The following is a 27,249-nucleotide window of genomic DNA, read 5'->3' on the forward strand; positions in this document are numbered from 1 at the left end:
ATTAATTGAAATATTCAAATTAATTAATATTATATTGTTATTACATGAATAGATAAAAAGACGGTTTAAAAATAGTGATATAACAGCACGTATTCATTATGTAGCTTACGTAAAGCTAAGGTCGGCAAATTTGGAAAAAAAAGCCCTGACAAGGAAAATAAATGTCAAATAGATGAAGAATTGAATATACAGCGTGTCCACAATAAGACTCCAACATTTTGAAAATCTATAACTTTTTCATTTCAGATTATACAGCTGTGATTCCGGAAGAAGCAGAAGCAGAAACTCAAAATGTGTATGTGGTAGGGTTTTAGTGCGCCCAATAGCCGTATTGGCGCTGCAACAATCGATTGTTTGAAAATGGAGATTCCAAACGATCGTGCACAGGTTGTGTGGTGGTATGCAGAAACAAAATCAGTAAGACAAGCAGTGAAGAACTTTGTGAACTGTCGACCGTTTCATACCAAGTTCTTTCGCTGCTTGTCTTACTGACTTCTGTGGACTCCTTTCGAATGACCTCCGCACATTTTCTACAACCTGTTCCTGGATTCTGGGTTTACCACCACCGTGTCCTTTCAAAACATTGCCGGTTACCAAAAACTGATCACACCACTTCTTTATAGTCTTGAATGTCGGAGGATCCTTATTGTACACACGACGAAAGTTTCGTTGCACTTGAATAACTGATTTTGTTTCTGCATACCAGCACACAACCTGTGCACGATCGTTTGGAATCACCATTTTCAATCGATTGTTGCAGCGCCACTACGGCTATTGCGCGCACTAAAAGGTTACCACATAAACTTTTTGAGCTTCTGCTTCTTCCGGAATTACAGCTGTACAATCTGAAATGAAAAAGTTATAGATTTTCAGAATTTTGGAGTCTCATTGTGGACACGCTGTATATTGAATATCAAAAAAGGATGCTAGATCCAGTTGACGAAAGGTAAAGTTCCTGGTAATATTTTATGCATAATATAAGTAGTAATAGATCTTGCATAAATGTTCTTTGGTACCGTCATTGAAAGTCGAATGAACCAATATAATCCTTGCCTTCCAATTAGTACGGCGGAATTAATTAACACTCGATTAAACAACAAATATATTTTCGTTATTTAATTATAGTACTTAGTACTTCTTTCGGGGGGAGTCCGGACCCCATGGACAACCGCTAAATACGTCCTTGGTGCCAACCTGCATTCGCCCGCCCAATAATTTGCCAGTATTATATTTTATATTAGAAATAAAATCCCCCAGCTTACGGAAACCAAATTTTCGTCATTATACATTTAAAGAATCCTCATAACTAGTTAATTTGTTATACCATCAGTGTCCTGCACCATACGTAGTTGCTTCGTTAGTAAAGGGACAAACGAGCTTTAGAAAAGGTGAGAATCGACAGGCACTAAAAACTCTAAAAATAGACGGGGGAAGCACCGAGAAATACAACATTATCACTAAAATTAATAAAAATGGATAATTTTGCATCTTTTTTTTTTTACCGGATTAGACACTCAGAAAGCAGATATCTTTGAAATTTGCGTCTAAAATAGGTAAAAATTGCCAAGATAAAATTCATGTATTATTCCCAGAAATGACCTGAAAGAGTATTTAAATATAAAAGCCTACATTTATGTTAGTGGAGAAGGTTACTTAATGTAGAACTGCTTAATAGTATGTATTCATGTCCAGATATTATTAGAATAATAATCAAGACGACTTAGGCGGGCAGGCCATGTGGCACGAATGGGAGAGGAAAGAGGAGTTTACAGGATTCTTGTTGGGAAACCTGATGGTAAGATACCTGCATGAAGGTCAAGACGAAGATGGAGGGATATCGGTGAGATGGACCTAAAGGAAATCGGTAAGGATGGAAAAGATTGGATTGATCTTGCCCAGGATAGGGACAGATGGAAGGCTTGTGTCGCTGCATCCATAACCCTTCAGGTTTAAGAATGCTAGAGAGGTGAGTGAGTGAAAACCCTACATTCTCTGACCAAGGAACGAAAAAAGGCAGTTTAGGGCAATCGTCAGCATACAGGCTACTGTTACATAACTGTTACATAAAATTATGAAACAAATCTTTAAGTTCAGCACACCCAATTTTTCTCACAAGTTGGTACTACTGCTTAGTTGATAATTTTTAATATGCGTGGAACTACCACCTCTACATACCTATATGCCAGTCAACAAGGGATGCTCTTGGGGTCCAATAAGGAGAAAAATCCGGGAAAGCTGCAACAAATTTTATTATCTTCGTAAAAGTGTTCTTAACAACATATTAATTTTGTCTTTGGTCGCCATCTTTGAAAAATGGCGCCCAAAATCAGTTTTTTCAAATAACTCGCTTGAAAAGCAATTTACAGCAAAATAGGTTATGACAAAGATTAATCTCCATACAATTCTCTTCAAAAAATGTTCTGTGTATTTTTCTTCTAGGATGTGCCATTTAGGTACTAGAAGATCGGCATTCAAATACCTCATTGTAACTGTGCATCGCCATCTTCGTACAATGTTTGCATCATCATGCAGCATGTGAGCTCGTGTGAAAGCGACCAAACGAAGAATCTTGAACTTCCTTAAGCATGCAGCACCACCTTATTATTATTCTGATATCATGTCCCATATATATCTGTGGCACCAATGATTATATGCTGCGTTTGCCTTTGAAATCCAGAAATTCTTGAATATCAGCTTTCAGTTCCAGGAAATTGGGAGTTGGATGCAAACACCTTTCACTCGCCGACGGGGCTTGAGTTGACATGAAACGTTTTCGCATACATTAGTCGATTCGTGATGCGTTTGGAGTTCTTCCAAGTTGCACGACGCTTGAAGATTGTTTTGTTTTTCTCTGTCACAACATTCGTGATGTCTTGTTCTTCTTTTGGGCTTTGTGCCTTGTTTAAAGGTCTGTGGCGAAGGAAGACAGTGCCCTTCGCTTTAGATCTATAAATGAGTAATTAACCTATTCTCTACTAGAGAAAGTATTAGCAATTCTGCCTGAAGGACCTTGTAGTAACGTCGTCGCCTTGTAATCCCAGGTTCGATATCCGGTGGAGGCACATAGTGGCTTGTATCCGACTTTAAGCTGTCCAGTACCGATTGGCCTTTCTGTGCATAAAGTGGACTTAAGAAACAAACTCATTCGTGCCTGGCTTTCAACTCCGTCCCAGCTGCCTTCGGGAGCTTTGACATGCTGAAGAACGGGGGTTGGGCATCGCCCTCTGGAGCTAGAAGGCCACTCCCCTGCCGCGTGACGTCACGTTGACCGACCCTTCTACCAGCAGCCAGTGCTGCTCGTTCATAGACAAGTTTATGATATTCCTTTTACAGCGGAAAAGTATTACCACAGACAAATGCCTCCAATGCGCTACCATATAAAACGACCGGCAATGAAAGGAAAGTGCTTCCGCGATAATGTCACAGAATTCTCCGACCAAAACACACGGACGGGGGTTAGGAGGAACTTTCTTAGACATGGAGGAAGACTACCATTCGACGTACCTTGCCCGAAACTCACATTCCAAGATCAAACCACAGATAATGTGATAAGCCCTTGACCATTCTTTGCAAACCCACATCCCGCGGAGTGCCTCCCATGACGTCACGTTCGGCAGTTACTTTAAATTTGCCAGTGCCGTCCCCTGATTGATAGTTTGATACAGAAGTGAAAGCAGGCACCTCCAAGCGGAAGATATACGAACCTCTTGGAGGCGCTCTTTTAAAAACGCATCAGCTTGCTGCCTGAGATCAATGTCTGCCTATTGCCTTTGTCTGTGATATTACTACGTAATTGAGCAGAATTTTGCAGAACAAGCATAGCAAATAATGAGATACAAATCTGCTGAATTTGCGGCACCTAAGCATGTTTCGGCCTACCCATTAGTATAATAAATACTCAAGCAGACTCCCGACTGCCAGTCTCCCTCCCACAATCCTACCTAGAGCTGTCGAGATCTTCAACCGGTAATGGGGTGACGGGTCAGCACGCCGAACCCCCAGCCATCATAGGAGATTTCCAAGACCGGGTTACGTTACTGACACGTGGCTCCACAATTTCCTCACGATGGTGGGGTGCCACCGGTTCTATACACAGGCCGAGAACCCAGAGACTGATCCCAGGTGGACTCGAACCCATGATCCCATGACGTCCCGCAGTCGGAGTCCAAAGCACAGCGCCTTAGACAGCAGAGGACACCCATTTGTATATCCTATCGAGTTATTTACTGATCTATATAAGCACTCCACCACGAATCAAGCTAATAATAATAATAATAAGTCTTAGTTTTAAGTTTGGGTTAAATGTTAATTTCTAATTATCGTACACTGAAATTTCCATGTAAACATGGTTAAGTGGTACAAAAGGCTACAATGCCTTAACTTCGCCATGATAAACAAGACTACTTTCGGAGGTATGCGCTTATGCCCTGGTACCTAAAAATTAACCAAGGGCGTCAGTTCCCCGAATTTTTTACGGATTCCCCCGCTTTTCTTTGATTCATCCTTTATTTTCCATTTTTCATTACAATAAATAAGTCACTGTGACATTGGCATGAATGCCCCAGTGTGAAGAACCAAATTTGTTCGGTTTTCCTGAACAAAGTTGTTTTTACATCATTCTACAAGGTAAGAAGATTAAGATAAAGGTTAGTAATAGTAGGAAGTAAATATGTGTTAGTGTTTAACATTAATATTATTTATGAAGACATATACGAAATTACATAAGTGTGTAATTGGGTGGGTAATGTTTTGTTAGGATAAGTTTTATTGTGTGTCGTGTACATTAGTGTTGATGGATGAGATGAGGGATGGACATTAACACGATTATATGAATGTTAAGCAGGGTCTAGTATGTTATGTTTGAGATAGTGAGAGTATTATTGGCTTTGAGAAGTAAGTATTAATACTGGGAAGGGATATGAAAGAACGAGTGGTGCTTGATTCAGGGAGACTTGCGGGAGACCAGCAAGAGTTGGTCGGACTGGGATGAACATCGGTACGACGGTTGGTACCCGGGACATCATCAGGAAGGAAAGAGGTAGGGAGGGATTTCGTGGGAAGTATCGGATACTTTAGTACATTCGGTAGTGGAAATATGGAGAATTGTCAAGAATCAGTGAACAAGACGTAATAAATAAATAAGTAATTAAGTTCTGAGCACAGCATAAAACAATATTTAAAAAATACAAATTAAAACAAAAAATACCCGGTGGCGCAACAGCCCTTTAGGGTCAGAACCTACCTACCGACTGCCGATCTCGCTCCCACATGTTTGATTGATTGATTTGCTTTATTTTACTTTGCTTTTTGTGCCACTTTTGGCTAAATCGCGAAGATGAGGATGAGTGATGATATAACGAAATTGATGAATAGACACTGTCAAACATCCATGCCCAGGCCGGGATTCGAACCCGGGACCCCTGGCGTGGTCACTCCCACATGTCGAGGTGGATCATCCAACCGGGTGACGTGTGGTCAGTCATTGTTGTAGATTTCCATGACCGGGTTACGCTACTCTATGTTCGTAGCTCCCCAATTTCCTCACCATGGTGGGTGGCCACCGGTCCCATACACAGGCCAAAATCTCAGGAGAGAAGCTGTTACGCTTCGACGCCTTCGACCGCACTGCCACGGTGTGGGGAAAAATGCAAAATATCATTGATGAAATGTGTATGAAGTAGAATAATATAGTGAGATCAACATATTTACATTTCAAGTTATAGTTTTCAACAAGCTCCTTCTTCTATATTTCTAATAGTAAAAATTGTTTATTGTTATTTCTACAATTAATTCACAACATATAATAATCTATATATATAAAAATGGATGTATGAATGTTTGTTCCGGCATAACTCTCGAACGCCTGGAGTAATTTAAACCAAACTTGGTACACGTATTACTTGCAATCTGGAAAGAAATACTGTGGGGGTAAGATCCCCTTTGCACCCCTAGGGGTGGGAGTTGGAAGGGGGTGATGTGTAAAAATAATCAAACACGACCGATATAAGTGTGGAATCCATAGCTTTCGGGGTCGCTAAGATGAATAGTGACACTCCCAATGCCGTTCAATTTATTTATTCTTGCTCCTGGAGGTGAAACTAAAAATGTTGTTTATAATCCAGTTTTGAGTTAAATTAATATTATAGTGAATTTGTAAAAGATTTCAATTTATAATTTGTATACTCTACTTATACTTTTAAATACCTGTAAATAAAAACTATAATAAGAATTCATTATTTTCCTGTCTAATAGAACATTGGGATAAATAAATACGCGAGCAACGCCGGCTAATCAGCTAGTATTATATAAAACACACCATAACAATAATAATAACGCGACAAATTATTGGGTGGGCTCGGACCCCACGGTCCATGTAAGTTGGCGCCACTGTTTGGAGACATACTGCTCTTGCAAAAGTGAGGTAGATTATTCATTATGAGCAGGTTGCGTTTTGTTTTAAGTCCATTTTATGCACATCATCGGGGAGACCGGTTGCAGTATGGAGAAAGATAGCGATAGTACAAAGGTATTATCAACAAATTATATCCTTATTGCTGGATCTTAAACTGAAGGACAAGCTATAAAACTATTGTGACAACATTCTATGGAACTCCAATCTTTCAGAAGATTGCCTTACAAGCCAAAATCTTCATTATCGAAAGCAAAGAAACAAACAGATTGTCATGGCAACACGCGCTAACAAGCAACACGTGATCGTGGAGCAATTTCACACATACATCTACCCCCATTGAAGCTTTACAAGCCCCCTTTTTTTGCGTGTTTTCTTTAACGCGCACATAAAATGGGAAGATAAACATCTTTATTGACCGGATAATCACCATCCTTGCTTTTCGGTTAAGAGGCTGTGCCCTAACATCTCATCTTTACCTTTTTATCCGTGTCGGCGAAGCAGGGATGAGTTATTTGGTGATTCAGAAAGTGTTGCCAACCTCTAGGTTAAAAATGTCGCTAGAAGAGTTCGAGTCTCGTCCTGGGTGATATTTGTGTTCGTCTCTTCATCAATTTCCTGCAATCATTAATCATCACGATTAAGTTACACAGCTACAAACCCGGTGTATTGATATTTTTCTGGTTGCATACCCTGGAACGTATACCAAAATAACATTTTGGGAGTCCAGCAAGAAGTGCTCACCCTAAGCAATATTTGCTTTTCTCTTGTGGATGCTTTAAGTACGCTTTATGCACAGATAGGCTAATCGGGATTAGACCTACAGTTTATAGTGTAAACACTTTGTATCTCTTCGAAATATCGAACCCATGGCCCATTGATTACGAGGTGACGATGTTACAACTACGCCACGGTGAGACACAATTTTTTGGGCAGGAGAACTTCAAATCTATTTGTCAGATTTTTTTAATAAGTCATCGGAAGAAAGAATTAATATATTCCTGCGAAAATATTCCTCTACAATAGTACGAGGAAGTTTTTCTCGTTTTGTTATTCTTGGAATAGCACATTCAGATTTGAACGTGTTTTGACACATTTCAAACGCAGTTTGAAAGATTTGACTAAACTCTTCATCTGAAATCCATGGAGGGGCAAGGAAGGTATGCACATTTTCCCTAAAAATAGTGTTGTTCCATAAGAAAAACCATTGCTTAATATTGAATTTATGGTGTCCATGCAATAATTAACACATTTTATTGTGGCTAAAAATGAAAGTATATGTGTGAAATACATAATTTTTGATTGACTTTCATTTTCGGAACGCCCATGCTGAAATCTCCCGAAGTTTCTGAAACGGTTCTGTGACATCTCTTGCATAACGAAGAGCAGAGCCTTAGGCTCGCTTTAGGCGAAAGGATTTTTCGTAACATTTATGCTATGACCAAAATGCTACCGTGTAAAGTGAAAATTCTTATGGCATTTCAGATACCATGGCATATTTCATGGCATTTCTCAAAGATAGGATCGGTCCTATTTCCGTAGCACTTTTCGTAGCGTAACCAATCAGAAGCGACCTCTAGGTCACGAGTGCAGTTGTAATGGCGGCTGCGTAAGATGTAAGAAATGCATCACTTCGCATTTTTAAAAGTCGATAACTATTCAACCGAGAGGAATAACGATTCGTAAAAACCGTTATTAGGTACAAAAGCAATGGCACTGCTTAAATACATACTTTACAACGTTTACTGTACACGTATGGAAGAATAGTTTAGTTGTATCAAATGTATACGCCGTGCACTCAGCATGATGTAACTCGACGTGCCTTTCGTGCTGTATATGTTATACATTATAATTGCAAAAGCTAGCCGAAATGTTCCATGAAATGCTTGCGTGTAAAGTTCTATCTGCTACAAGATTTTTGGAAGCATTTACATAGCATTTGTGGTAGCAAAAATGTTAAAGGAAATGCTTTCGTCTAAAGACGGCCTAATTGTTGATGAGGTATTTAAGTATTTTGCTAACTGTACAGTAAAGCTGAAAACCTTTTCACAGATAAAGATTGTAATTAAAAAAGTCTCCATTTCAACTGCGGCTAGATCAAGTTTGTCAAGATCGTGTCAAGATCAAGTTTGTGACATTCTTCAAGAAGAACTGGTGGATGTTATTTTCAGAGTCCACAAAAAGTCCACACAGAGAGAATTGTTCTATACCTGCTACATCAAGTGTCTCATCAGGAAATATGCAGAATCTACCATAGAATTTTCAAAAAGATGAAATAATTTTTTTGGAGGTGTCGTGACCCCTTGGACCCCCACCTGAATACGCACTTGTACATACCTTGCATACCAAGTATCTTCAATATTGTAATAACTATTACAGTAGCGACGCCATAAAGATTTTAGAGGTGGCAAAGGGTGTAGACGTAGAGTAACAGATTTCAGAAATTCTCAGTTCCTAAGTTACTACACAGTATTGTCGAAATTGTATTGAAGTATTTTGTTTTCTACAATGTAGGTACTTTGGGAAGGTCATAGCCCAGCCTGGCCCTCAGTGGTGTATCTAAAAAGAGAGGGGTTGGTGGGGTCAGAACCTCCCTTTGGTTCATTTTTCCTTAAAAAAGCACGCCAAGGCAGGCAAGGATGGCATAATGATGACTGACAACTAAAAAGAATATACCCTGCCCCTTATAAAAAGTCTTGGGCACGCCACTGCTGCTGACTCCTTTTTTGTGTCATCACAAAAGTGACAGACTGTATGTAACCAATTTCTCGGTCCCGCCAGTATATTATCGTCACATGGCAACAAGATAGGGCCTCACACATACAGAATCTCGAACGTTTGTAGAGGGGATGTGATCAGCACCACACTCCGACCGCCTTTTACCATCTAGTTTTCCCAAAAATTCATGGAAATTACTGGAAAAATTTCCGCGTGGCAGTCAGACGCCGTACCGACTGAACCATCTCGGCTCTTATCTATGCCAAATATTGACTTATATGCGAGGCTGTAATTTTCAATATAGATTGATTCTCGATATCGAATCGATATATTGAGCTTCAAAGATATCGACGACGATACCGAAAATATCGATGGCATTATTATTATTATTATTGGTACTTGTACCCCCCAGACAAAAATCGTGGTTGCTGCTCTGGCAATACGAATTCCTTAGGATCTCCCCGATGGAGTAGTGGTAGCGGCGTCGCCTTGTAATCAAGCTGTCCTGGGTTCGATACCCGGTGGAGGCACATAGTGGTTCGGATCCCACTTTAACCTTTACTCGGCCAATGAGTCACATGCTTTTAGCAGTTTCATACTTGTATGTGAGGTTGTAAACGCTGACAGATGTTCAGATAAAACTTTGAAATGTTATGTAGAAGAAAACCCATCCACCCAGGACTCCCCTTCCCCCCCCGACTCCAAAGTTACGTATGGAAGCTGTCCGTTACTGACACCATATTTAAACAATGAACATTTTTCAGGTACACTAGTAATTTCAACTCATGTACAGTACATTCATGTTCAAAAAATAACTAATATTTGCTCTCTCTATTTTTTGTGAATTTTTTAAATCTTCCTGTTTGACTGACTCACTCTGTATTACAAGCTGCTCGGTGATACGTACGTACATTAACCTCTTGTATATAACGGTTTGCTTTTCTGACATCTCGAACGGATCACCCTGTATATAGGGGAGACCGGGGCACTTTGTCACAATTTTCACATTTTATTTTTTTGTGGCTCTCACGTAAGGCCGAAAATTATAAATTTTAACATGCAAATACTTAGTTATCTTGTGCACAACATATGTTCCTCTGTACAATGTAACTCATCCTGAACTGGACTTATTAACTCTTCTTTATGATCAATACAGTTGTGACAATGTACCCCGTATGCGGGGTAAGTCGTCACAATATCTGGGGCAAGTTGTCACATGCTATTCTAGTGGCAGTTTCATTAAATAGGTATATATTATTAATGCAACTCCTAGAAAAAGACTGGAAATGTTACTAGCACTAAATACTTAGCATGTAAAAGAGACTTAAAAGCTAATTAAATTAAAAGGTAAATTATGCTAGTTAAACAGGAAATAAAGTAGGTGGGCCTGTATATTTTCTTCATCCCAAAAGATACATATATTCTTACATCAATCTTTGTAGGTAAACCAGAACTTCATGAAAAGAACACTAGCTTACAGAGTAGATAATGAATCAAAACTACAAACTTAAAGGTTACAGAAAACTGTTTCAGTAAGAACATTTGCAAAAGATAGGGTCTACACTTCCAACACACGAAATTTGCCAGTGGCATTCAACTTTCTTGTGATTTTAGAGTTAATAAATTGTAAAAATATTCCTATATATATATATATATATATATATATATATATATATATATATGTCCAAAGCTTGTTTTAGGTATGATACTAGTAAGTCTTCCTCATGTTCCGCAAATACTCTGTTACATGTTGAGTAATACAATGTGAACGAGCATTGCCCGGACTGTAGTTCACTATCTGTAACACGTGCACAAAATCCCGCCAATGTTCTGTAGTGGACACAAAAATTCTTTGGCAGCTTTACGTATTGATACGGGGTTGTCGTTTCTTTTCACGGCTCTTGCTGCGGCCAGTAGGTCTCCCATGGGCGGGGCATTCCTCTCAGTCTTTCTCTTGTATGTTCTCACCATCTGCGAAGCAACAGAGCCACTTATTAAAAGAGGAATACACCACTTGTATCATGACTAACACGCAGTGTGGCACATTGTCACAGTGACAACATGCCCCGTCTTATTTGTGACAAATTGCCCCATGCGTCGTAGTTCCTCTTTTTTAAAAATATCTGTACCAAGCAATAAGATTAAGTGCATTCAGAGTACCACATTATGAAGCTCTATTTCTAACCTACATAACACACACGAAAATACTTACCGCTCACGCTTTCACGAACACACAGTAGGAAAATTCCAGGACTCAAAAAATTTACACTGAAGCACTGAAAACAGACAAAGCTCAACTGACTCAGCCACGTGTTTCCCGCACACCTCTAAACGAGTACAGTTGGAAGTGATATCTAGTAGGTAAAAGAGAAAGGAGCACCAGTTCGCTAACGTTTAGGCTTTTCTCAGAATTGCTAATGTGACAACGTGCCCCTTGTGACAATGTGCCCCGGTTTCCCCTACACTAAATAGTCAAAATAACGGGTGTCCGAAATAAGTAGAGTCAAACTATTACACACATTCAGCAATACCATGCATAATGTAGCATAATAAGTTGAAAATAATGACAAATACAGTATATGTAAATATGTTCACAATAGACACCTTCTATCTATGGAAATCTTAACAATGATAGGTTCATTTGGGTTTAGGTACTTATTGGGAAGTAATATATATAATACCACCATGGAAGAAATTTTACAGACGTTTGTCATTGTATACATATTATTTGATTTTATGTCACTCCTTCTTTATAAAAAGACTTAATTGTATGCAGATAGAAGTAGCTTTGGTGGTAGCAATAGAGAACGAATCTCATAAAATGTGATAAGTATTTTATATCTAACCGATATGCCATCTGTTGACAATTTACTGCACTAAGAAAGTCAATGAAATGATCAACTTACGTAATACGTGACTTACTTAAATTCGAAGTTACATGATATCTGTACCTAGCTGTCACAAGACATTATTTTTCTTTAAAAAGCGTTATTTTAGTTGGTTTTTAAGATTATTTTATATATTTTTCATACTTTTGTAATTTATATCCGAGTAAATACTGCTGCTTGATGTTTCATGTATAAAATAGTACTGTGTAAATAATATACAGCAAAACCTCGTTAATCCGGACTAATTGGGGGATAAGTTGACCGGTTTAACGCAAGTCCGGATTAAATAACCTAGAAGATCGGTAGAAAGTGCATTAAAACTCAGTTTATAGCAACAAAACACGTTTATTATGGTGTATTTAAAGGATAGACCTAAATACACTATAGCAGTACAGTACAAAGTCTGCGGGAAACAGAATTTAATCAGCGGTTGACGGTCTTTTTTGGGAAGTTCTCTTGTTGACTTCTAGCCACATTTAAAACCTTGCATTCTGCTTTATTTTTTGGCCTGTCCGGATTAACGAGGCTTTACTGTATATACATACCAATAATAATAATAATAATACACTTTGCAGTTTCTTACGAAGTTACACTTAAGCAATTGACAAATTAGACTTAAGTAAAATTCAAGTTACGTAAAGGTTTACGGAACGCATTACTTACGTAACTGTACTTATCATTAGGACTGAGCCGATACTGATGCCGGTATCGTTATGGAAAAGTATCGATTGGAATTCATGTACCGATACCGGCCGATCTTTCACGGGGTCCGTAAAAACGCCCGATATTTTCGTGGAGTTTAATAAATCTTGAAAATCATGCAAAATTTAAACTTTCACTTTAGGTTGCACAAATTATGAAAGAAAATCCGTATTATTTTTATTACATAACATCTACTTTAATATTCTGATGTAATCCTTGAATGTTCTAAATAAAAAAAATTGGTAAATTCATGCGTATAATTGGAGAAGATTATTTACACACCAATATTGATCAATACTTCGAACTAAGTTTATTATTGCAATATTCAAGTGTGGGTATCGGTGGGAATCGGTAAGAGTATCGGCATCGGTATCGGCATAGGTATTGGCATAGGTATCGGTATCGGCATCGGTATCGGTATCGGCATCGGTATCGGCATCGACATCGGTATCGGCATAGGTATCGGCATCGGTATCGGAATCGGCATACGTATTGGCATAGGTATCGGCATCGGCATCAGCATCGGCATCGGTATCGGAATCGGCATAGGTATTGGCATAGGTATCGGCATAGGTATTGGTATCGGTATCGGAATCGGCATAGGTATTGGCATAGGTATCGGCATAGGTATTGGTATCGGTATCGGAATCGGCATAGGTATTGGCATAGGTATTGGCATAGGTATTGGCATAGGTATCGGCATCGGCATCGGCATCGGCATCGGTATCGGAATCGGCATAGGTATTGGCATAGGTATTGGCATAGGTATCGGCATCGGCATCGGTATCGGCATAGGTATCGGCATCGACATCGGTATCGGCATAGGTATCGGCATCGGTATCGGAATCGGCATACGTATTGGCATAGGTATCGGCATCGGCATAGGTATTGGCATAGGTATCGGCATCGGCATAGGTATTGGCATAGGTATCGGTATCGGCATAGGTATTGGCATAGGTATCGGCATCGGCATAGGTATTGGCATAGGTATCGGCATCGGCATAGGTATTGGCATAGGTATCGGTATAGGTATTGGCATAGGTATCGGCATCGGCATAGGTATTGGCATAGGTATCGGCATAGGTATTGGTATCGGTATCGGAATCGGCATAGGTATTGGCATAGGTATCGGCATAGGTATTGATATCGGTATCGGAATCGGCATAGGTATTGGCATAGGTATCGGCATAGGTATTGGCATAGGTATCGGCATCGGCATCGGCATCGGCATCGGTATCGGAATCGGCATAGGTATTGGCCTAGGTATTGGCATAGGTATCGGCATCGGCATAGGTATTGGCATAGGTATCGGCATCGGCATAGGTATTGGCATAGGTATCGGTATCGGCATAGGTATTGGCATGGGTATCGGCATCGGCATCGGCATCGGCATCGGCATCGGTATCGGAATCGGCATAGGTATTGGCATAGGTATCGGCATAGGTATTGGTATCGGTATCGGAATCGGCATAGGTATTGGCATAGGTATCGGCATAGGTATTGGTATCGGTATCGGAATCGGCATAGGTATTGGCATAGGTATCGGCATAGGTATTGGCATAGGTATCGGCATCGGCATCGGCATCGGTATCGGAATCGGCATAGGTATTGGCATAGGTATCGGCATCGGCATCGGTATCGGCATCGGCATCGGTATCGGAATCGGTATCGGAATCGGCATAGGTATTGGCATAGGTATCGGCATAGGTATCGGTATCAGTATCGGAATCGGTATCGGAATCGGCATAGGTATCGGTATCGGAATCGGCATAGGTATTGGCATAGGTATCGGCATCGGCATCGGTATCGGTATCGGAATCGGCATAGGTATCGGTATCGGAATCGGTATCGGAATCGGCATAGGTATCGGCATAGGTATCGGTATCGGTATCGGAATCGGAATCGGCATAGGTATTGGCATATGTATCGGCATAGGTATCGGCATAGATATCGGAATCAGTATCGGAATCGGCATAGGTATTGGCATAGGTATCGGCATAGGTATCTGCATCGGTATCGGCATCGGTATCGGAATCGGCATAGGTATTGGCATAGGTATCGGTATCGGCATCGGTATCGGCACAACCCTACTTATAATTTTCTAACATATGAATTGATACCAATTTGTGCGGTATTTTCAAATTATAGCACGTCAAATGAGGTCACCAGGACTGAAGGTAGTCCCTGTGTTTGCCGCTGACTAAACAGAACATCATTCCGCCTACCTATATTTGAAGATTAAATCGCGCATATGGCAACACTGAATGAATTGGTAATTGATGGCCCGAACACGAAACGCACCACAGAAAGAAGTCGCAGCGAAAGAAAAGCTGGTTGCATCCAATACCGTACAATATAAATGAACGAGTATACTCGTGCGTATATAATTACAGGCGGCCTCTAATCTACATAAATGTATATGTATATAATTATATGTTCACCAATTTCTTTCGGAAAGATGTACATGTTTGAACAAGGAAGGCGGGGATATACCTAACATTTCATGCGGTAATGGTTTTCTATGTTTCAGCAAGTAACCCTGAATATATAATTAATTATAGGGTTTAACGAATGTGTTTTTTTTTTATCTCGTTATGAATTTTCCTAATTACAATCATTACCATGCTGAAAGGCAACAAGAAAACCTGCAGGAACACCGTGACGTCAGCAAGAGATCTTGCAGCTTTCGGTCACTATGGTAAAAAGTTTCTAAGATTATTTATGATATCCTTTACTTCAATATTTGTGTGTTAAACGTGCCTGAAATTCTTCTTTTTTGGTTAGAAAAGTAAGAAAAGTCGGGTATTCCCCTTCTGTAATGTGAATGGATCCGTAACTTTCTTAATCTCTTCAGATGATAAATTACATTACCAGCCTTTTGGTTGAAAATTGAGAGTACCAGGGAAGATGACACGGAGAAATTTGGAGAAAATGATAAAGCTGGCCTGGGTGAGAAAATGAAAGGATGAATAGGGATAACTTCAGAGAGTAGAAGTTAGAGAAAGATAAAGGAAGAAAGAAATATTGAGGATAGGTTCAGAAAGAAAGGCGAAACAGAGAGAAGGGGAAAAGAAGCAAATAGATGGAGGACGGTAAGGAAAGAAAGAAAGGAGAAACACAGACACACACTCACACACAAAGAGAGAGAGAAGACAAGGTACAAATAGATGAAGAGTGACGAAGAGATCAAAATTGATAAGGAATGAAAGAAAGAGAAAACAGATAAAGAAGGAGAGAAACAAAGAGATGGAAAGTGAAAACGAAAGAAAGGAGAATCAGAGACAGACACACACACACACTCACACACAGAGAGAGAGAGAGAGAAGGATAGCAGGAAATAAATAGAATGGATAAATAAACAAAGATAGGAGAAACAGAGCAAAATAGAAGGAAGACAACAAAAAGATAGAAAGTGATTACGAAAGAAAGGAAATAGAATCAGAGAGAGAAAGAGAGAGAAAGGTTAGAGAGAAGCCAAGTGATGGAAAGTGATAAAAATTAAAGAAAGGAGAACAGAGAGAGAGAGAGAGAGAGAGAGAGAGAGAAGGAAAGCAAAAAAGAGATGGAGGTCGATAAATAGAAAAATAAATAAAGATAGGGAGAATCAAAAAGAAAGAGTGTGCTCTAAAGAAGAAAGAGGAATTTAGAAGGAAAATTAATATGGATAAAATAGATATTAAGAATTAAAAATCGAAAAATGAAAGGGGGATAGAGAAGAATGAAGGAGATAGAGAACGATAAGTAGAGAGGTAAAATAAAAGAGAAAAGAAGAAATATAAAGCGAAGGAAAATAAAAATGAATGGGAGAAAAAGACAGAGATAAAGAAAGAAGAATGAAGGAGAGTAATAGAGAGAATAAATATAGAAAGAGATGTGAGCAACAAATACAGAGATTAAAGGAGAGAAACATGAAATTGCACACCAAGAAAGAATAAGAGGGAGACGACTGCAGATAGAAAGGGGAGGGCGGCCCTTATAAATCAAATTGTTGAACTTAATCCTTTGGTTCAGAATGATATGTTATTTCAGGGCGCGGTTAGATGTCACTGTCGCAATTTGAGCATAATTTTCTTCCTTTCTCATGAACGAAGCTCTACCGAATGATTTATGGTTCATAGCTGGGAAAAATAGGTTCGTAATTTTACTTTTTTTTATTTATATGTATTGTAACGTGTACTCACTTTAACTCCTTGTCCTAAGTTTTGCGAGTTTTTTCTATTTGTACAATTTTTGTTCGTGTCGAAACAATTTCAAGATTGCAGATTCGAGATTGCAGTAGAGACAAGCAGAAATAAGGACAAATACGTATGCAGACACACACACATACAATCCAGTAAGGACGCCAAAAATGGGAATATTTCTAGGTGCACATAACAATTTGAACCGGTGTCGTTATAATTGCGAACAGTCCTAATTGCGAACACTTTCTGCCTGAATAGGAATATCCTTGCAGGGCTGTGTCGTAATTGCGAACACATTTTTTCTGCCTTGGGACCTGCAACTGTCTCTCACACTTCCCGAGTCCTTTTAAGGATTTTTTTTTAAAGGAACTCATTTCCAGACTTGAGACTGGTCAGTGTTTTGTTGGATCATAGAAAATTCAACATGTTTAAAGTAGTCGGCAAAGTATATATAATTTATTAATAAAAGTGTGGCCTTTTTTTATATAGGACTACGTAATGCACACTTCTTAACGGAAAACAGCTTCGTCATTTAATAATACAATCGGGCCTCCCAGGTGGCGCAGTGGTAGCGCGACCTTGGAGATATTTACAAAGCAAAATACCATGATAAGTCAATCAGATTGGCTATTCTTGTGACCTTATCTGTTTTTGAAAACAGTTTTCTTTTCATTTTCATGTATTCGCAATTAGGACATGAAATTATTTCTCACTTTTATGTCTTCGCAATTAGGACGATTTTGGCGTTTTTTCGCAATTAGGACACAACCCTTTGAACCTATACCCATGCCGATATTCTTACCGATTCCCACTGATACCGATCCGTGAGAATTGTCCTGATTAAAAGTTGTTCAAAGTATTGATCAATATTAGTGTGTAAATATTCTATCCCAATTATATGCATCAATTTACCAAGAATTTTGCTTCAATATATTCAAGGATTACATCATACTAGCAACACAAAATACATTGTATGCACAAAATCCACTTCTTCATTCAAAATTAGTGCAAAATAAAAATAAAGTTTGAATTTTGCATAAGTTTCAGGATAATTATACTTCGTGAAAGTGTCATGCTATATTTCATGAACCCCGCGAAAGACCAAAGTGCCGGAAAAATTGAAGTTTCTGTTGAAGTCCACTTTATGCACATATAAGGTAATTGGGAGTGAACCTATAGTTTAAAGTAGGTTTCGAACCAACATGTGCCTGCACCAGGTATCGAACCCACGAGCCCCTTGATTCCAAGGTGACGACATTAGCAGGAAAGGTATCGGTTGATATCGATAAATATATTCCGACCGATACTTTGCGATAGCGATACTGATTCCGATATATCGGCGTCGTTATTGGCTCAACCGTACTAAATAAGGTACAGGAAGTTTAAATTCGAGCTAAAGGGGCATTCATAAATACAGCAAGGGAGAAACATATAGATCGAAAGGATATTGGAGCGTGTAGGACAGAAAAACCTGAGAGAAAAAGAGGGAAGAGGATGAAGTAGAGAGAAAGAGAAGAGATTAGTGTAGGAGAAGGAATAGGTTGAAGGAGAGAAAGAAAGGTAGAAAGAGTGCGAGAGGGAAAGAGAAAGGGAATGATGGAAAGATTGTGAGAGAGGGATAGAGAAGGGAGGGAAAGATAGAAAGAGTGTGAGAGAACGGTAGAGACAGTGAGAGAGAGAGAAAGGAAAAGATGGAAAGAGTGTGAGAGAAAGGAGTAGAGAGAGAAAGGAAAAGATGGAAAGAGTGTGAGAGAAAGGAGTGGAGAGAGAAAGGAAAAGATGGAAAGAGTGTGAGAGAAAGGAGTAGAGAGAGAAAGGAAATGATGGAAAGAGTGTGAGAGAAAGGAGTAGAGAGAGAAAGGAAATGATGGAAAGAGTGTGAGAGAAAGGGGAAAATGGATAGGGTGTTTGATAGACCGAGGTAGATAGAGAGAGAGATAGGAAAAAAGGATAGAGTGTACAGAGGGAGGGGGAGAGAGAGGAAAGAAGATGGAGAAAATGTGAGAGAACGGTAGAGATGGAGGATATAGAGAGATAGAGAGAAAGAAAGGAGAATATTGAATGAGTGTGAGAGAGACGGGAAGAGAGAGAGGGGGAAAGATGGAAAGATTGTGAGAGAGGGATATAGAGTAAGGGGGGAGGGAGAGATAGAAAGAGTGTGAGAGAGCTGTAGAGACAGTGAGAAAGGAGAGAATGGAAAGAATGTGAGAGAAAGGAGTAGAGAGAGAGAGAGAGAGAAAGAAAAATGGATAGAGTGTGACAGAGGGAGGGAGAGATAGAGAAAAGAATATGGAGAGAGTGTGAGAGAAGGGTAGAGATGGATAGAGAGAGAGAGATAATAAAAGTTAAGATGGAAAGAGTTTGGTGAGAGAGGTAGAGAGAGAGAGAGAGAGAGAGAGAAATGGAAAAAATTAAAGAGTGAAAGAGAGAGGGAGAGAGAGAAAGAGTGTGACACAGCGGTAGAAACAGACAGAGAGAGAGTGAGAGAGAAAGAGAAAGATAAAAAGAGTGTAGGAGAGAGATAGAGTAATGTAAACAGTGTAAGAGACGAACAGAGAGAGAATGGAGAAGAAAAAAAGAGACTTTGCACATAGGCAAAACAATGATTTTCCCATTCTATTATTATAAAGCGTGCAATCCATGTTTTAGAGTGAATTTAATATCGCAAAAACAGCATCCTGTAACCGCTCTGACTCATCCTTCACGTCCGATCACGTGCATAGAACAAAAAGCTAATAATTTCGGACAAAGAAAAAAAAAGGAAAAAAATCATGCATAAAAATTCTAGACGAATCCTTCAAAGCATAACAGCAATTATTGTAGACGTATTTTCCGAAGGTCATAGCAGTCGTATAAAGTGGAATGAACAATAACAGTTGTCCACGTTATGCGATGTTTTTACTCAAAATATTCCGTAATTGTTGGGAGTCCCGAGTTTCCCATACCACAGATTCCCACACTTTCCCCCATAGCAGGTGATGATGGCAAAGGGATATCCCAGCCACGGCCTGCTGAAGATGGAATATGATAAAAATAAATAGTGGCTTATTTCATGTGGAAATAAAAGTTTTCTGGTAGTGGTGTACAAGATGAGAATGTTATGTTAGATCTTGATTTGAGCAGCGGGGAGGAATAATTGTGAGGGGCAGTGGCGTGCTTAGAAATATTTGGGGGGGATTTTGTCATTTTGTACCATAACTTTTGTCTATTCTTACGGAGGGCGCTGTACCTGCTGGCAAGGGAATTGGGGAGCGGGTAATACGCCGCAGACCAACCAGACAACAGCAGTGGCGCACGAGTTACGAAGTGGCGGGAGGAAGTACCACGCGAACCTTGTTCTACACGCTGCTGCGTTTCTTATCGCGCCGGATTGATCGCTTCTCCGCTCCCCACTTGCCTTGCCAGCATGTAGAGCGCTCGCCGTAAGACTGGACAAGAGATACAGAGTCAAGACAAGCTAACTCCCGGTGTGGGATCCGGCTTTAGGGTGGTGACTCGCTGTTGCCACCTTTACCTACAAAGAAACTCGCGGTCAAGCTGCCAAATAGGCCTACTGCTGGCCGGCCGCCTGTTTGGGCAACAAACAGCAACCTTAGAATCCTTCCACCCCGAAGCGGCCAGCAGGAAATGCGCTGTGAATGGGGGCAGGGAGTTACCGTGGCTCAGATATAGTATCCATTGGTATTTTCCCATCTTTACATACACCCGTAGTTGTTGGTTTATTTAAATAATAGAGTTGTTAACTGGGACTACAGGGAAAGAGTGACGAAATGAGACAGACAGGATAAAATAGAGATAGAGGGAGAGAAGAAGAAATAAGTAGGAAAGAAATATACAAACACCCACCAAGATGAAGAGAAGAAGAAATAAATAGGAAAGAAATATACAAACACATACCAAGATGAAGAGAAGAAGAAAGAAATAAGAAAGAAATATACACACACATACCAAGATGAAGAGAAGAAGAAATAAATAGGAAATAAATATACAAACACCCACCAAGATGAAGAGAAGAAGAAATAAATAGGAAATAAATATACAAACACCCACCAAGATGAAGAGAAGAAGAAATAAATAGGAAAGAAATATACAAACACCCACCAAGATGAAGAGAAGAAGAAATAAATAGGAAATAAATATACAAACACACACCAAGATGAAGAGAAGAAAAATAAATAGGAAAGAAATATACAAACATATACCAAGATGAAGAGAAGAAGAAATAAATATACAAACACCCACCAAGATGAAGAGAAGAAGAAACAAATAGGAAAGAAATATACAAAAAAAAACAAAGATGAAGTGATAGACATATAATGGAGAGAGAAGAAAGAAAACGAGGATGGAAACAAAGAGAGGGGAGAGAGAGAGAAAGAGAGAGAGAGAGAGAAAGTGTTAGAGGAGAAAGAGAGAGAGAGAGAGAGAGAGAGAGAGAAATGGGATGAGTGAAAAAAGAACAAAAATTGAAGAGAAGAGAGGGTGAAGGGGAAATGTACCAGGAATAAAGTGAGAGAGGGTTAGAGAAAAAGAGAACAAGAAATTGAGAAGAGGAGAAAAGGGGATACGAAGGGAACGAGCAACAGAGAAAGAAGAGTTGAAGAGAGGAAGAACGAATGTTACAAATTCAAAGTGATATAGGGCCTCCCCGATAGCATAGCGGTAACATCGTCGGCGTCTAATCAAAGGGTTCCAGGTTCAATACCAGGTCGATGCACATATAGTGGGTCGGATTCCACTTTAAACCGTAGGTCCTGTCCCGATTAGCCTTCTTGTGCATAAAGTGGACTTAAAACAAAATTGAAACGAAGTGTGATCGAACGGGGGTCGGGGAGAGAGAGAGAAGGTAGTAGTGATAGAAATCACACACACACACACAGATAGAGAGAGAAAGATAGAGAGAGAAAGAGAGAGAGAGAGAGAGAGAGATAGATAGATAGATAGAGAGAAAGGGAGAGAGAGATAGAGAGAGAGAGGTAGAGAGAGAAAGCAAGAGAGAGAGATAGATAGCTAGAAAGAGAGAGAGTAAGGGAGAGAGAGAGTAAGGGAGAGAGAGAGAAATAGAGAGAGAGAGAGAGAAAGAGAGAGAGAAAGAGAGAGAGTACCTGTCAACTATATAAAAAGCAACAACAGAATAAGCGCAAACGTATTAAAGGCAAAACGAAATAGACACGAACATGTCACTTTCCTCTCACTTTGCACGTCGTGGTTAGCCAAATTACACAAACAAACGACACGCGAGACAAGTTCCTACAATGACAGGAAAACTCGCCCATTGATTTTTTCCCCCGCTCGCGTGGTGCTGGCGGACACGTCATGGGGATCGCATCCGGTTGAGTTTTCTCTCGCGACGCAAGGAGTGGCCCCTCCTTCCCTCCGCGTTTCTCCACAGAGCCCCTGCCCCCACTTCCCCCCCTTCGGAGCGGCAACCCGCTCGCGATACAAACGAACAGTTTACTCGTCTACCTGCACGCGGACGGCCAGTGTGTGTGTGTCCCTTGCTGTGTGGTGAGCGGAGTAACTGTTGGAACTTGAGCGCGTGTTTGGACTTGACAACAAATTCCCGTGGTAAAACCTTTGGCAGCTGTTTATCGCTTGTGAGTATTCTTTCTTTATCGTATCCTGAAACAAGTTCGTTTCTTTGTGTTTACCGTCGCTAATTCCACTTCTTTACGCTAATCGTGACGATGAAAATTGATAATGATGAAAAGAAGATATTACAGGTTATTTCACCACCGAATGGTGAGAGGTTTGAATCCCTGTCTGGCCTAAATATCCTTTTATGTCTTCATCACTTTCATCCCATCATCATCATTGCCTGAAAGAGACAGAAAACGGCGTTAAAGTTGTTTTTTAATTCACTTTTTGCTCAGATAGGCTAATCAGGGCTGGTAGGTAAAGGTAAAGTTCTCCATGGGCATTACATCGAGGTAGGCCCCACACATTCTCGATCTCGGCAATTTTTCAGAGGTGATGTAATCAGCAAGGTAACCATTTATTAGAGTCTGGATGAACCCCAGAGCCTCTTCATTCCGATTTTGTCTCACCCACACCGGGCATCGAACCCAGGTCTCTAGCGTGGTAGTCAGACACCCTACCGATTGGCCTACTGCGGGTCGTAATCGGGACTGGATCTACAGTTTAAAGCAGAATACCAATCTTTGTGGGTGTCCTCTCCCGGGATCGAACCCGTGACCAATTGACTACAAAAAGAAGACTTACAATAACAAGGCAGGTCAATGATGAATTAATTCACAAAAAGTGAACTCATGGCTGAGTGGCTGAGTGGTTAGCACCGGGTTCGAGCCTGGGCGTACGTGTTCTTTGTGATTGTCCCTTCATCAATTTCGTCATGTCATCACTCATCCTCATCGGCGCGATCATCCAAAAGGCACAAGGCCGAAGCAACACAAACTAAAACAATCAATCAATGCCGTCATGATTTGGTAATGCTTTACGCTAACCACTCCGCTTACAAAGCTGGACGGGATTTGAATCAAGAACCTTAGGAAGTTTCGACCACTCAACAAATGACCTTATAAAAAGTAATGGCAAAAATCCTCAGCACAATAAGTTGATGCTTTTTCTTTACAAAAGCATCTCGGCGCTCAAAGTTCAAGGTTTGAATCGAGGCCCGGCACCATAGATACTAACAAAAGTGCAACATTGGATCGACAGTTTAAAATGGGCCTATTATTCACTGAAATGTACAGAGTGGTCCAAAAAAAGTAACCGAAATTAGTACATGTTCAATATTTCGGTTACCTTTTTCTTGCACCACCCTGTACTTTTACTGCGAAAAGAAATACAGAGATTCTTGATGTCAATGCAACAGTGTTAATTACTAAGCTATGGGGGAATCTGGCGTTTAACATCGCATATTATAAAATACCGATAGGTATTCATATGCAGTGATATAGGCTATCCACACACACCCAAAACCCCCTAAAATCCATCCAAATTTTTCTCAACACCCCCTATATTTTTCACCAAGCCCCAATTTGTGACTATTTTCGGCACAAAATTTACCCTAACCCTCCCTCCCCCGCCAGATGGAAATTTTCTGGATAAACCTTGTATATGCGTCGTATAACCAATGGGATGAATGATAATGGTGAGGCGATTGTAAAGGTCCGTGAAGATAGGCCCGCACTTGCTAAGAATCTGAAGTATTGATTGATTGAATTGGTGTGTCAAGTCCACTTTATACACGGTAAGGCTAATCGGGACTTTGATCCGAATCACTATGTGCCTGCATTAGATATCGAGCCCGGGAACCCTTGATTACAAGGTGAGAACGCTAGATGTTACAATGAGAAGCTTTTGTTTCTCGCCAATGGTCGCTTTTAATCGAGTTGACCAAGGTTCGATCTAAGTCATTTCACTAATTTGGATTCCATTTTCAACTATATGCCTATCTGTGCATAAATATGACTTTTGTGCCACTTTTAGTTACTGACGAAAATGATTTGGTATGATTTAATAATAACTCGTAGCGTAACAGCCCGTGAGGGTCAAGGCCTACCTACCTACCTCACTCCCACCTGTTGAGATGGGAGATCATCCAATCAGTTAGGGGGTGACGTGTGGTCAGCACGACGAACCCCCAGTCGTCATTATAGGGTTCCGAGAGCGACTTAGCTCATTCGTAGCTCCTGATTCGTAGCTCCTATCATTTACAAGAGGGTGTTAGCACACGTCAATCCAGTTATCGCTCCCCATCAGCATGGATTTACTCCAAAGAGGTCTACCGTAACAAACTTAGCTAACTTTACCCATTACGCATGCAATGTACTCGATAACACAGGACAAGTCAATGCAATATACACCGATTTTACTAAGGCACTTGACAAAATTGACCATGATATATTACTACAGAAAATTGCTTCATTCAATATTTCACTTAATACTTTAAATTTCTTTGCTTCGTATTTAGCCGATCGAACGCAAACTGTAATATACAGGAAAATCACAAGTCGTCCCTTCACACCATATTCTGGTGTTCCCCAAGGGTGTAATCTCGGACCGCTTTTGTTTTTATTATTTATCAACGATATACCAATTGCATGCATACAAAATTCTCAAAAGTTTTCATTTCGCCGACGATCTTAAGCTTTTCCACGAAATAACTACCTCTGACGACTGCTTGAAACTACAGGAAGATGTAGACAGAGTGATCTCTTGGTGTAAAAATAACAATTAGATCTAAACCCAAGAAAATGCAGCGTAGTCACTTACTCAAAACGCAAAGCACCTTATGCTTTTCCATACCGCATTAAAAATATAGAAATCACACGCAAAAATGAAATTAAAGACCTCGGAGTGACCTTCGACACCAAGCTCAAATTTAATAAGCATATTGAAGTTGTTACTAACGACGCTTTCAGAAACTTTAGGCTTTATAATCCGGTCAAGCCACGACTTCACGAAAATAGAACCAGTGAAAGTACTATACTATTCCCTGGTACGGTCAGAACTAGAATATGCGTCAGTAATCTGGAATCCCACTCAAGTAGACTTAATTCATAGACTAGAACGTATTCAGTCAAAGTTCCTTAGATACCTGAAATTCAAAACCTGTGGAGAATATCCAACATTCGATTCATACGATAATCTAGTTTCAGAGAACAACTTCAGCAAACTAGCACTCCGGCGACAAGTAAATGACCTGCTCTTTTTGTACAAAGTAATAAACGGTATAATAGACTATTCCAACTTGTTATCAGCCGTATCATTCAATGTTCCCGTTTCCAAAACGCGTCCCAAGCACAAAATCTTTCATTGCCAGAGAGCGAAAACATCAATTCTTTCTACCTCTCCGGTGTGGAGAGCGTGCAACTCTTTTAACACAACTTCAAGTGTAAATAACACAATCGATGTTTTTGCAATAAGTTTATACAATTTTAAAAATACTATTCCTGGAACACTGAAGTGAATGTATTGTAGTAATATTATGTAATTAGTGCACTATATTTGGGCTCTATCAATAAAATAAAATAAAATAATAAATAAAAATCTTGATTCCCTCCGAAATCCGGATTCTCCGTTTTTACTATCTGGATTTGGCCTGTAGATTGAATTGTATCTTTTGCAAATATGCTGTATAAAGAAACAAACTAATGAATATGAATTGAAGTACTATTTTATATAGTTTTTCTTCATGCCCGTTAATGCATTAACAGAGAGAGAGTAGATTTTTATGAAAGAGTAAAATACATTTTACCACATTTTCAATAAATACTTTTCACTAGCATCAACATTTCAAATGTCTTGTATTTTTTATTCATTTAGATGAGCTTCCGTTTAGAGAAGCAGTGCTTGGAATGTAATGTAGTCACATTAGAATACAGCGCCATCTGTTTGTAGCGATTTCCATGCGACACGGAGAAGGAAATAGTCACTTATTATAATCGTGGATAACACAGGCCTTTTTGTAGTTTACACGTCCACTTCATGAACATCATTGCAACGATATTTGCACCATACACCATCCTTTGTGGGAATAAAGTAAATGTAAACAGACCACGTGACTTCCTTTGTCTTAGTTCTGGAGTTATTTTGGCCGTTGATGTACATACAGCTATAGCTCTCGTCACGAAAATAGTCCAGTCAAGGTCGGAGCTTCCCCTTGCCTCCCCACACCCCTCGCCCTCCAGGGTTGCCACACTTCTTCTAAGTTGCTAAGTAGACACTTCGCGCGTTGCACGTATGCGGTTTATTTCGTTGGTTGAAATTTTTGCTGACTGGCAACATTGTAGGTTGGTGGCGTGACCTTGACTCGACTCGTGGCGAGAGCTCTAGTAATATAAAGTTACACAACTTCAAAATAGCAGATACATTGGTGTGGTACCGATTAGCCTTTCTGTGCATAAATTGAACTTGAAAGAATAAAAATAAATCACATTTAGCCTAACCGTTGAAACAGCTGAAAGAAGTTGAAATTTGTTACAACAATTAAAACTTACATTCGTTCTACACGTGCCCATTGTTGAGTTTAAATGAAATGGAGTTTTATTATTTTATTGACGTGTGCGCGTGTGTGTGTGTGTGTGTGTCTATGTATATACTCGTATATGGGTGACTAGCGTAACCCGGTCTCGGTACTCTGTTATAACGGCCGAGGGTTCGACGTGCTGACCCCACGTCACCCCATTACTGGTTGAAGATCTCTACACCTCTAGGTAGGATTGTGGGAGTGAGCCTGGCGGTCGGGAGATAGACCAAGGCCCATCCAGGGTATATATATATATATATATATGGGCTGAGCCGATACCGATACCATGGGTATCGGCAAGTATCGGTTGGTATTTTTGCACCGATACTGGCCGATACCATTGCTCTTGAGTCGCTAGAA

General features: G+C 39.9%; 1 protein-coding gene across 2 annotated transcripts in view; it reads left to right on the forward strand.

The window, feature by feature from the left end:
- LOC146002497 (endoglucanase E-4-like) overlaps positions 1-27,249 on the forward strand; it is a 108,477-nt gene that overhangs the window by 21,771 nt on the left and 59,457 nt on the right. The window contains exon 1 of one of the 2 annotated variants that reach the window (XM_083140378.1): positions 22,329-22,492. The exons of the other annotated variant lie outside the window; for it this stretch is intronic. The gene's annotated coding sequence lies outside the window, so the exon portion shown is untranslated. Of the gene's footprint in view, positions 1-22,328; positions 22,493-27,249 lie in introns of those variants that run through there. 2 annotated transcript variants of the gene reach the window in all.

Source organism: Lepisma saccharinum, chromosome 18, assembly GCF_977018435.1.
Source record: "Lepisma saccharinum chromosome 18, izLepSacc3.1, whole genome shotgun sequence".
Lineage (NCBI taxonomy): Eukaryota > Metazoa > Arthropoda > Insecta > Zygentoma > Lepismatidae > Lepisma > Lepisma saccharinum.